This window comes from Balaenoptera ricei, chromosome 14, assembly GCF_028023285.1.
Source record: "Balaenoptera ricei isolate mBalRic1 chromosome 14, mBalRic1.hap2, whole genome shotgun sequence".
NCBI lineage: Eukaryota > Metazoa > Chordata > Mammalia > Artiodactyla > Balaenopteridae > Balaenoptera > Balaenoptera ricei.
Genome location: NC_082652.1, coordinates 54280282 through 54290201, shown reverse-complemented (window position 1 = coordinate 54290201; position 9920 = coordinate 54280282). Strand labels below are relative to the sequence as shown.

Here is a 9920-nt window from a genome sequence, read left to right as displayed (position 1 = left end):
TCAGTGCAGATACATAGAAGCCCTCAAACTTAATCAATAGGGATAGGAAATTCAGAAACCCATGCATGGTCAACATGGATAGCTATGACCTTGTCCTGATATAACAGCCAGGGTCATTTCTGCAGCCTGAAGATGGGTCTGCTTCAGATCTGCAGTTTTCCATTCACACAGCTTATGCGTCAGACCCCATGCAATATACATGGAAAGTGCATATGGAAGACTGCACACTGGTTCCGATGCTCCTCATGGCATTACACTGGCCACCTCTCAGGCACACAATAGGTCCCCAGGATGTTTTTCTCCTTACTGTGGTCTACACCTTCTTCCCTTTTGCTCATGAAAATGTGAAATACCCCAGTACATTTGTCTTCTATTTATCCTTGTTTCTGGACTCCATTTCTTGGTTATAATCCATGTTAAGATAAAGACTAGAAAAGAGAACATCCCCAAATGGTAGGTAGAGACTTGATATCAGGTCTGCACTCCATACCCAATTGCTCACAAATCACAAACCACCTTCTCTTCACTTTTCCTGAAATGAGTGACTGTCTTCCCGCCTCACATGTAAGCTCCTTGTGCGCAGAGGCTGTGATTTATGCCTGATACCCACCCCAGGGAAACACAGAGTGTCTGGCCTGGAATTTGGGGTTTGCAGGGTCTAATAAGTGTTGACTGATGGATGGATCCATTGAAAGCAAAATGGTTATTACTGGTCAACTGATTATGCTGATGGATGAAGGGAAATAAAGTAAAACTCATCAATACAAGCATGATCACAGCCTTCTCTGCAGCAATTTCCCCATTTTTGTGTACCCCCACTTCCTCTGGAATGTCCTGCTTGGTTATCCAAGAGAAACTTCACATCCTTCTCCCCCATGTTGACTCTCACCCCTCTTCCTTCCACTGGTACCTCCTGTGTTTTCTTGGCGTTTGAATTCTTAAAAGAGAGCATGTAAACATTCTCCTGCGGCCTGCTGCCTGCCAGTGCCGAAGCCCTCGTCAGTGACGAGCCAGCAGCAGCAGCGCTGTGCTGGGCTGTGTTTTTGCAAGTACAAGACAGAAAATCCATGTAATTACCTCTGAAGCCCAAGAAGCTGTGCCGCCTGACAGAACAGCATGTGTAGGAAGCACTTTGTCAGGCCTCTGCTGACTAATTCCCTGCTCCACCTGGGGTTGTGTGTGCAAGTGTATGTGTGTGTGTGTGTGTGTGTGTGTGTGTGTAGGCGTGAGTGAGTGTGGGCACACCTGTGTCTGTAAATCCCACCAGCAGTCTCATGGATATTCAGCTCCAAGACTCCCACCCCTCCCTGATTTATTAACAATCCCCATTCTGCTTCACCTCAATTCAGAGAAAATCTGGGCTTTGGAAGGTCCTCAAGGAAGCCTTACAACAGGGCAGGACGCAGTTTTCCCTTTCCCTGGCATGGCAGTCATGCAGGAGGACACACAGTGCTGCTGATCAGAAGCAGAGGAAAATACAGTCCCTGCAACACATCAGCCATAATGAAGTTCAAGGCTGGGGCATCCTTTGAGTTGGGGAAACCAGACCCTTCCAAAGCAGAGTCCTCACATCAGCCCAAAAAACTGTAGGACCTGGACCATCAACATATGCTTTTTGACCTTGCAGCCCCCTGCACTTAAGGTGTTACAAGTTAGCTTGAATATCTAGAACTATCATCTTCCAGAGGAAACCCAGGCTGAAGGAAAGAGACCTGCAGAGCCAGAGAAAACAGATGGATGTAGTTCCTCCTCATCCTGCATTACTAGAATTATGGACCTTTGGGCCATTTTTGTAGAAAGACCCTGAGCCTTCATAGTAAATGAACTTCCTGACTTAACCTCGCTGATTGGTAACCACATATAATGAGCAAACATGGGTTACAGAACTGTGCTGAAACCGTATCTCTGCCACCGACTATAATTGGAAGCTTTCTCCGTGATATTGCAAGCTGCTTACAGCATAGAATTTAATCTTTTTCTTCCCCCCCCCCCCCACTGGTGTATCCCCATCACATTTAACAGTACCTGACACTTAGTAAGGACACAATAAATATTTGTCAAATGAATGAATGAATGGACCATTAAACTTTCTGAGTCTCTGTTTCTTCTGATGAGGTTCAGGATATGTTACCTCAAAATATGGCTCCTGGCATATTGAAGCTGAAAAAATTTGAGAAAACAGCAGATGCAAGAACACCACTCTGATTATCCCCCTGTCCTTCACTCTTCCACCTAATTGCTGTTCTTCCTTGGAACAAGTCATAGAACCCTCCTGTGGGAGGTGTCTTCTCTGTACCCAGAGGAAAGAGCATCCTTATCTCTGAAAACAAAGAGACACCAAGGAGAATTCTAACAAACAGGCCTTGCTAAGTTTCCCCCAGTTTACTACAATTACCTCATACTCCTTAACCTGTCATGTTCCACCACGACTGCCCACTCTTCATAAAATATTCAGATCTGTTTATTTGGGTCTTCATTTCCTTCTAAAATCAGCTGTGTTATGTAAAACTTACATTAAATATCATTGTATCTTTTCTCCTGTTAAATTATTTTCATCAGTTTAGTGAACCAATCATTCTGACTTGCTTGTGCTATTGCACATGCTGTCAACTACCCATTTTGAAAACTTAACCTAAACACCCTTCCATTTCCTCATGGTAAATATTTTGGAAGACATTCCCAAATTCCAGATAAAGATAAAAGTTCTTTAGTAGGAGGACCAAAACTGGGTGGACAAAAATTTCCAGTTTTTTTTTTTTTTTTCCTCATAATAACCTCTACAAACTTAATTTCCATTATCCTTGTTTTGATTAGAATTGGTCAGTGTATTTATTCCCTTCTTATCCCTTTTTGATAGATATCAGTTTAGCCTTATTCCAGGAAATTATTTCATCTTGCTTTTATTTTTGTGAGTTTCTTTTAAATTTCTAATTAAAAAAAATGGAGTGTGAGATAAAAATTAAACTTACAACTGAAAATATTAATTATTTTGTGTGAAGAGTAAGTAGCAGCTTGGGAATTTATGAGGCAGGAATGAGGCAAAGAAAAAATGGAAGAATATAAAAAGTGTTCATGAAATATCTGCATAGAAACTACAAAAAATTCAGTGTCCACATCAACAAAAATTATTTGCTCATATATTAAAAGTAAAAAAAAAAATACATTGGGCCCTATTGACATATTTTGCAGGGAAGCAAACCAGCATATCCACTATCTCTATGTTCAAGGAATGTAAAACTGAGTTGATGATGTAGGGCATTAAAAAATCAAAACAAACAAAAGTAGTAACATAATCATAAAAGTGGTGACATGAGATGCATCGGGGGAAATAGATAATTCATTGTTAAATGAAAAGCAGTGACAAGAGCTATAAGTTTAGAGGCCTGGGGAGATCTGAGGAAACTCAAGCCAGATGCCATCTCTTAACAAACCCTAGATATTTGGTCTGGTGCAAATATCATGAAAATATGCAGCAGCAAAAAAGACAAATTCTGTTAAAGTTAGGTAGCATATGCAATTTGGAATTAATCTGATGTAGTTTGCTAATCTTCCCAAACTGTACAGAAAGATGGATGTGAGAAAAGACCAGTAACCAGCTCACTGGACTGGGTTTTCTGAGGACACTTCAGGCCCAAACCGGACTAGAAACATAATGGTGAACACCAGAGATCAGGATGTGACGATCTTTCTCTGCCTGGTACTTGCAGCTGTGTGGTCTTTGTCAACTAATACCATTCTGACTTTGTTTCCTTTTCTGCAAAGCCAAAATAATAGCAACAATTCTAAATGCTATCAAAAGTCCATGAAATGATTAGATGAGATACTGTATATGAAAGCACTTTTGAATAATTAAGTAAAAAGTCACATTCAGGTATTATTTTTAACAGTTTATTGAATTATAATTGACATAAAATCAACTGTATGTATTTAAAAAGTACAATTTGTTATGTTTTGACATATACACCCATGAATCCATCAACTCCATCAGGGTAGTGAACATATTTATCACATCCCAAGGTCTCCTCTTGCCCCTTTGCAATTCCTCTTTCTTGTCTTTCCCTCCACAACCTCCCCAGGCAGCCACTAATCTGCATTCTGTCACCATAGATTAGTTTGTATTTTCTAGAGTTTTCTATAAATGGAAGCACACAGCATGCACTCTTGTTTTTTTTGGTCTGGCTTATTTCACTCAGGGTAATTATTTTAAGATTCTTCCATGTTATTGTGTTCATTAATTTTTAGTTCATTCATTTTTATTGCTAAGTAGTATTCTATGTATTCCACAAATTGTTTATTCATTCTTCTGTTGAAGATCATTTGGGTCGTTTCCAGGTTTTAGATATTATAAAGAAAACTGTTCTGAGTGCTAGTGTACAAATGTTTGTGTACACGGTAGTGCATAAGCTTTATTTTCTCTTAGGTAAATACTTGGGAGTGGAATGGCAGGATCGTATAATAGATATATGTTTAACTTTTTAAGAAACTGCTAAACTGCTTTCTGAAAAAGTAATGCCATCTATATCCACACGAGTCAATTATTTTTAAAGACTTAAATAAAAGGAAAATTATGATTAATATGTAGTTATTATTTCAGGTGCTTTTTTTGTACAGATCTCTATTTCCTTGTAGTATTATTTTCGGCCTTCTTGAAGGACTTCCTTTAACATGTTTTGTAATATGGGTCTTGTGCTGATGAATTGTTTAAGCATTTGCATATCTTAAAAAGTCTTTATTTCGCCTTCAGTTTTGGAAGATATTTTTCACTTGGTATAGAATTCAAGGTTGATTTATTTTTTCTTTTCATGATTTAATGTTTTTCTCCAAGGTCTCTTCCACTGTATTGTTTTTGATGAGACATCTGTGTCACCCTTATATTTACTATTCTATATGCAACATGTCTTCTTCTTCCGGCTAAAGATTTTATCTTCATTCCTGATTTTGAACAATTTGATTATAATGTGCTTTGGTGTCATTTTCTTCATGCTTCTTTTGCTTGGGATTTTTTGAGCTTTCTGGATCTGTGGGTTAATACTTTTTATCAGCTATGGAAATTTTTTACTATTATTTTCTCAAAAACTGCTTTTTCTGTTCCCTCTATGTTTCCTCTTCTTTGAGGACTTCTATTAGACATAACAAATTGTTTGCATTTTTAAAATTATTTTTTTATGATTCATTTTGTATATTTTCCACTGCTGTTCACAATTTTTTCCTCTGTGATATATAATAGCGCATAAGACCCATCCAATGTAGTTTCCATCTCAGATATTGAAGTTTTAATGTACAGAATTTTTATTTGGAACATTTTGTAAAATCATCCATGTCTTTAACTTTTGAGTATAATTATCTTAATGTCTGCTAATTATTACATTTATGTCAGTTCTGGGTTGATTTTAGTTGATTGATTTTTCTCATCATGTGTTCTATAGTCATGCTCCTTTGCATGCCTGGGTAGTTTAGGTTGGCTACCAGACATTGTGAATCTTATCTTGTTAGGTGCTGGACATTATATATTTCTATAAATACTTGAATTTTGATCTGGGATTAAATTATATCACTCAAAAACACTTTGATCCTTCAGTTCTTGTTTCAGTGGGTTTTTAGGTGAGTCTAGAGTAGTGAGCCAAGCCCTTTATGAGTATTTTCCTTAATATCCAATGAATTAAGAGTTTTTCAGTTTAATCGGTGGAGATAGACTATTCTCTGTCCTATGTAAGTGTTAGCTAGGCTCTCTGATTCTTTTGGATGATTATTCCCCTTGTCTCAAGCAGTTTCCCCACATGCATTTACTTGTCAGTACTCAGCTGACTACTCAAGGGCAATCCCTTACAGACCTCCAGGATTCTCTCTGAACTCTGTCCTTTCCAGCACTCTCTTCTATGAATTTTAGTTACATTGGCCTCCCCAGCTTCTCAATTCTCTCTGCATATCTCAGAATTGTTGCTGGGATCTGCTTCATTTCTCCTTCCCTAGTGTCATGTCTTGAAAACTCTCTAAAGTCAGTAAGCTAGGACGATTGTAGGGCTCACTTCTTTGTTTCCAGTGTTCAGGGATCACTATTCTTTGTTGCCTAATGTCCAGTGGCTTGAACACTGTTGTTGCATATATTTTGTCTTTTCTTATTTTTTTTTTTTTTTGGTTGTTTCATGTATTAGGCTAAATCTAGTTCCTTTTTCTGCATCTGCACAGAGGGAAAATTTCCCAATGTTAAGCATTATTATTAGAAAATTATCATTGTTTAAAAATATAAAGACCTTTCAAAAACCATAATAATAGAAAGGTGAATGGACAGACAGAAAGATAGACCTATATATAAATGGGTGTAAATCTATTATTCTTAAAACATGCTAATACTTCTACAGCAGCCATGAGGCAGGGAACACAGGGATGAGTAGAGAAGGGTCTTCTTATACTTCTCCAGCCTAAGTCCTGTTATGTTTTCCATTATCTCTTTTATTCACTGGAACTCATCAAATAATTATTTTGAAATGGTTTGAAAATAACTGGCTTTTTTAGTGTGATATTAACTGCCTTTAATTATCTGCTTCGACTTGATTTTGTAAGTTGGAGCACAACACAGAGTTCAGCCATCCTGATCACTTGCATTGTTCCCAGTACATTTTTTCTGTTTCAGGCTTCTTTGCCTCTGTTCATGATATATCCTTATGTGAGATTTATTTTGTAGTCCTTTTCTCCTACCTTCTCCCATTCTGTTGAAAGCCCACTCATTTGAACACCCTAAAGTTTCTAGGACCTTCACAGTCATTTACTTCCTGTAAACTGTAGTAGGATGCGTCACTGTTTTCTTTATGCTCTCTCTGTATCCTTGTACCCATGACTTTCTTAGATCTTAAAAAATGCACTGCAGTTATAGCCTCTTTGTTACATAATATCTCTGCCAGATTTATTTTTATATTCCAAATATATCTGAACATTAGCTAATGCATAGTCAATATTCAATAAAATTTTCTTGAATGAATGATAGCACATATGCATGAGTAAATAGTAGCAAGTGTGTGACAGCTTGTATGCACTGCAATCTGTCAGACACAAAACCATGCTCCATCTTCTTTCCAATAAGAGTTTTATTTCCACCTGTAACTATGATCAAAACGTAAAAAAATAATAATTAGGATAACCTTAATTTCACAGTCTACTCCATGGTTTCTGTTCTTTTATTTGTCTGTTTATTGTTTGTTTGTTTTCATGATTTGTTGGTTTATTCTTAGCTCAGGGCTTCAATGATACCCTGACTTATTTCCTGCCCTTTGAGTTTTTATTTTCTCCTTCCCTATTAATGCACAATTCAAGGAAGCATTGATTGATTTTGACAAGTGGTAGAATTGGGTGGGTGGGTCAAGGAGAAAGATTATGCCCTGAGATGGAGGAATGGATGCAATGCCACCTTCTAATGTTCCTGCACATTTTTGCCTGAGGGCTTTTTAAATCTCAGACTGCCAGGTAGTTGTAAGTGATCTCAATTAATCGAGATTTCTGAAGCTAAAAATCAATTTCTTTTTTCTTAAATTCACATTAAGGATCAAGATTATTTTATTATTACATAGAACGAATTCAGCAAATAGAAACCTGTTCACTCACCTAGCACAAGGAGGAGTTGAAGTAAGAACAAGGAGAAAGTAATGGAGATATGATTTAATTATGGCAGTGCCATCAGTCAGAAGTAGGTGGTACAGGTTCACTCATGCTTTCGTGCCAGCCTGCATTGACTTTCCTTTCTCCTTTGTGTAACTAAATTCCACCCATCTTTCAAGAACCATCTCCTCCAGGAAGACTTCCTTTTTTCTTCCTTTGTGCTTGTCCAAACTAACTTAGCACTTTAAATCTGAAACACTCAGCCTGGTTCTAAATTACAATACCCTATATTGTTTTATAGCATCCTGTCATATACTGTGATATCTCCTCTTTGATAGGATTTTGTATTTTTCTTCAATTGTTTACACAGTGACTGGCAAAAAATGGAGCAAACAGCAGGTGTGTTGGTGAAGGCTCATTATTTATGCTTTATAGCTTGGCTGATGGACATTTGTGGCCTCATTGTTTTCACATCTCTCCCTCTACCCATGCTACCTATAGGTGTATATGTAGAAGCTAGAGAAGGGAACTCTGAAAACATATTTCCCTAATTTTAAGGAATGCACCAATAATCACCTAGAGAGAGTACAGGATGGGTACCCTCACTGTCTTACCAATAACAGATTCCATATTAAGCCACTGAGCATGCCCTCAGCCAGTTTCTCAAAACAGCAAGCAATCAAGCTTGCTGTTTGTTAAGCTAGTACAAAAGCTTTTATCTTAATGTGAACCACTAGACAATCAAATATAGTTTGAGAAAATATCACACGTAATAACTTCTGGTGCCCTTTTTATGTTCCTGAATTTTACTGAGCAATTTATAAGAGAAAGAAAAAAATCTATCAAAACTGCAGAAGAACACTTCTATCCACAAGCAAGCTATTTATCCAGAATCTTAAAGTAATAACAAAAATATGTAGGAAGCAATAGGTCAACTAATTGGGGGGAAGAAGTGAGTAAGCAATTCATATCAGGAAATAATTACAGTCCAACACTGTGTTGTAAAAGAAAATCATCATCATTAATAACAGCAATCTAGTTCCAAGGGAAGCTGCTCGTTGAAAATAGAAAAGTTTGTAGCTAACATTTCCTCTTCCCCAGTCATTCTCATAGGATTTGGGCATGGACGGCACTACCCATTTAGAGTCAGGAAAATTCACATGAGGCATCATTTTATGGGGGAAAAAAAATTATAGAATTCTTTTTTCTGTTTCTGGGGACTGAAGTAAATTTTTCTATAGCTCTACCTGTGTTAACCCTTTATGCAAATGGACATTACAAGGAAACTTTTGTTTTATGGTCTGCCTACTCTGATAACAGGTTGACATTTCATGTCAGACGTTTCTGCTCTGATCTAACACTGGGTTCCATACTGCTGGCTCCCTTAGCACTGACAGTCGTATGCTGATCCCTGCACTCTTGCTGCCACTGCTCCCACTGTCACAAATTCTGTCATAAGACACCGTGGGAAACACAGTGCATGCCCACAGAGAAATGTGAAGAGTGAGCACCATGACAGGATTCACACACATACCTTTTGACACAGAGACTCAGAGCACCATCTAAAGACGCTGCTGCTGACGGACTCGCCCTTCCTGTGGGTGGGGGACACGCCGCACCTGCGCAACCTCGCCATGGTCATGTGCACCCGCTACGACCCCAACCCCGTGTCCACAGCCCTCCTCGGAGACACGTCTGACACGACGTCCACCAGCCTCACCCAGCGCTTAGCCAGGAAGACCAGCAAACAGGTGTTTGTCAGCTATAACCTTCCAAACACCGACAAGCAGCTTCGCGTTACTGGTAGAAAACAGGATCAAGGAGGACATGGAGGCTTTTCCGGAGAAGTTCTAGCCGAGGCGGCGGCGAGGACGTGAGACTCATGCACAGCGGACTTTTGAAGAAATGGATTGGATCTCGCTGGCTGTCAGCATGTTAAATATAAATAAATAAATAAATAAATAAATAAATAAATAAATAAATAATGATGAAGTAGCCATTCCACAATAAGATGAAATTTTTAAAAGTTTCTTCCATGATGAAGAGTACGTATATATCCACCCACGTTCTTATGCTCCCTTCCCTTTGGGAGGTAATTAACGGGGTTTTCCCACCAAGAACCAGAATTAAGAAAAAAGGTGTGGACCTCAAGTTGACACACTTTATGGGGTACGACAGGGATATCTCTTCCTCAAGCTGGAGAGAAATAACACCTATGCTCTCTTAACTCCAAGGCTTAGAGTCACGTTTGGAACTTTACCCCGTTAGTGTAGTTGATGCCACATTCGGTTCCTATAAAGTACACAGTGAGGTTTGATGTCCACTCACCA

At 38.4% G+C, this 9920-nt stretch overlaps 1 pseudogene; it reads left to right on the top strand.

Moving 5' to 3' along the window:
- The first annotated feature begins 1503 nt into the window (after positions 1-1503).
- On the top strand, positions 1504-9444 carry LOC132347357 (proteasome assembly chaperone 4-like; annotated as a pseudogene).
- The last annotated feature ends 476 nt before the right edge of the window (positions 9445-9920 follow it).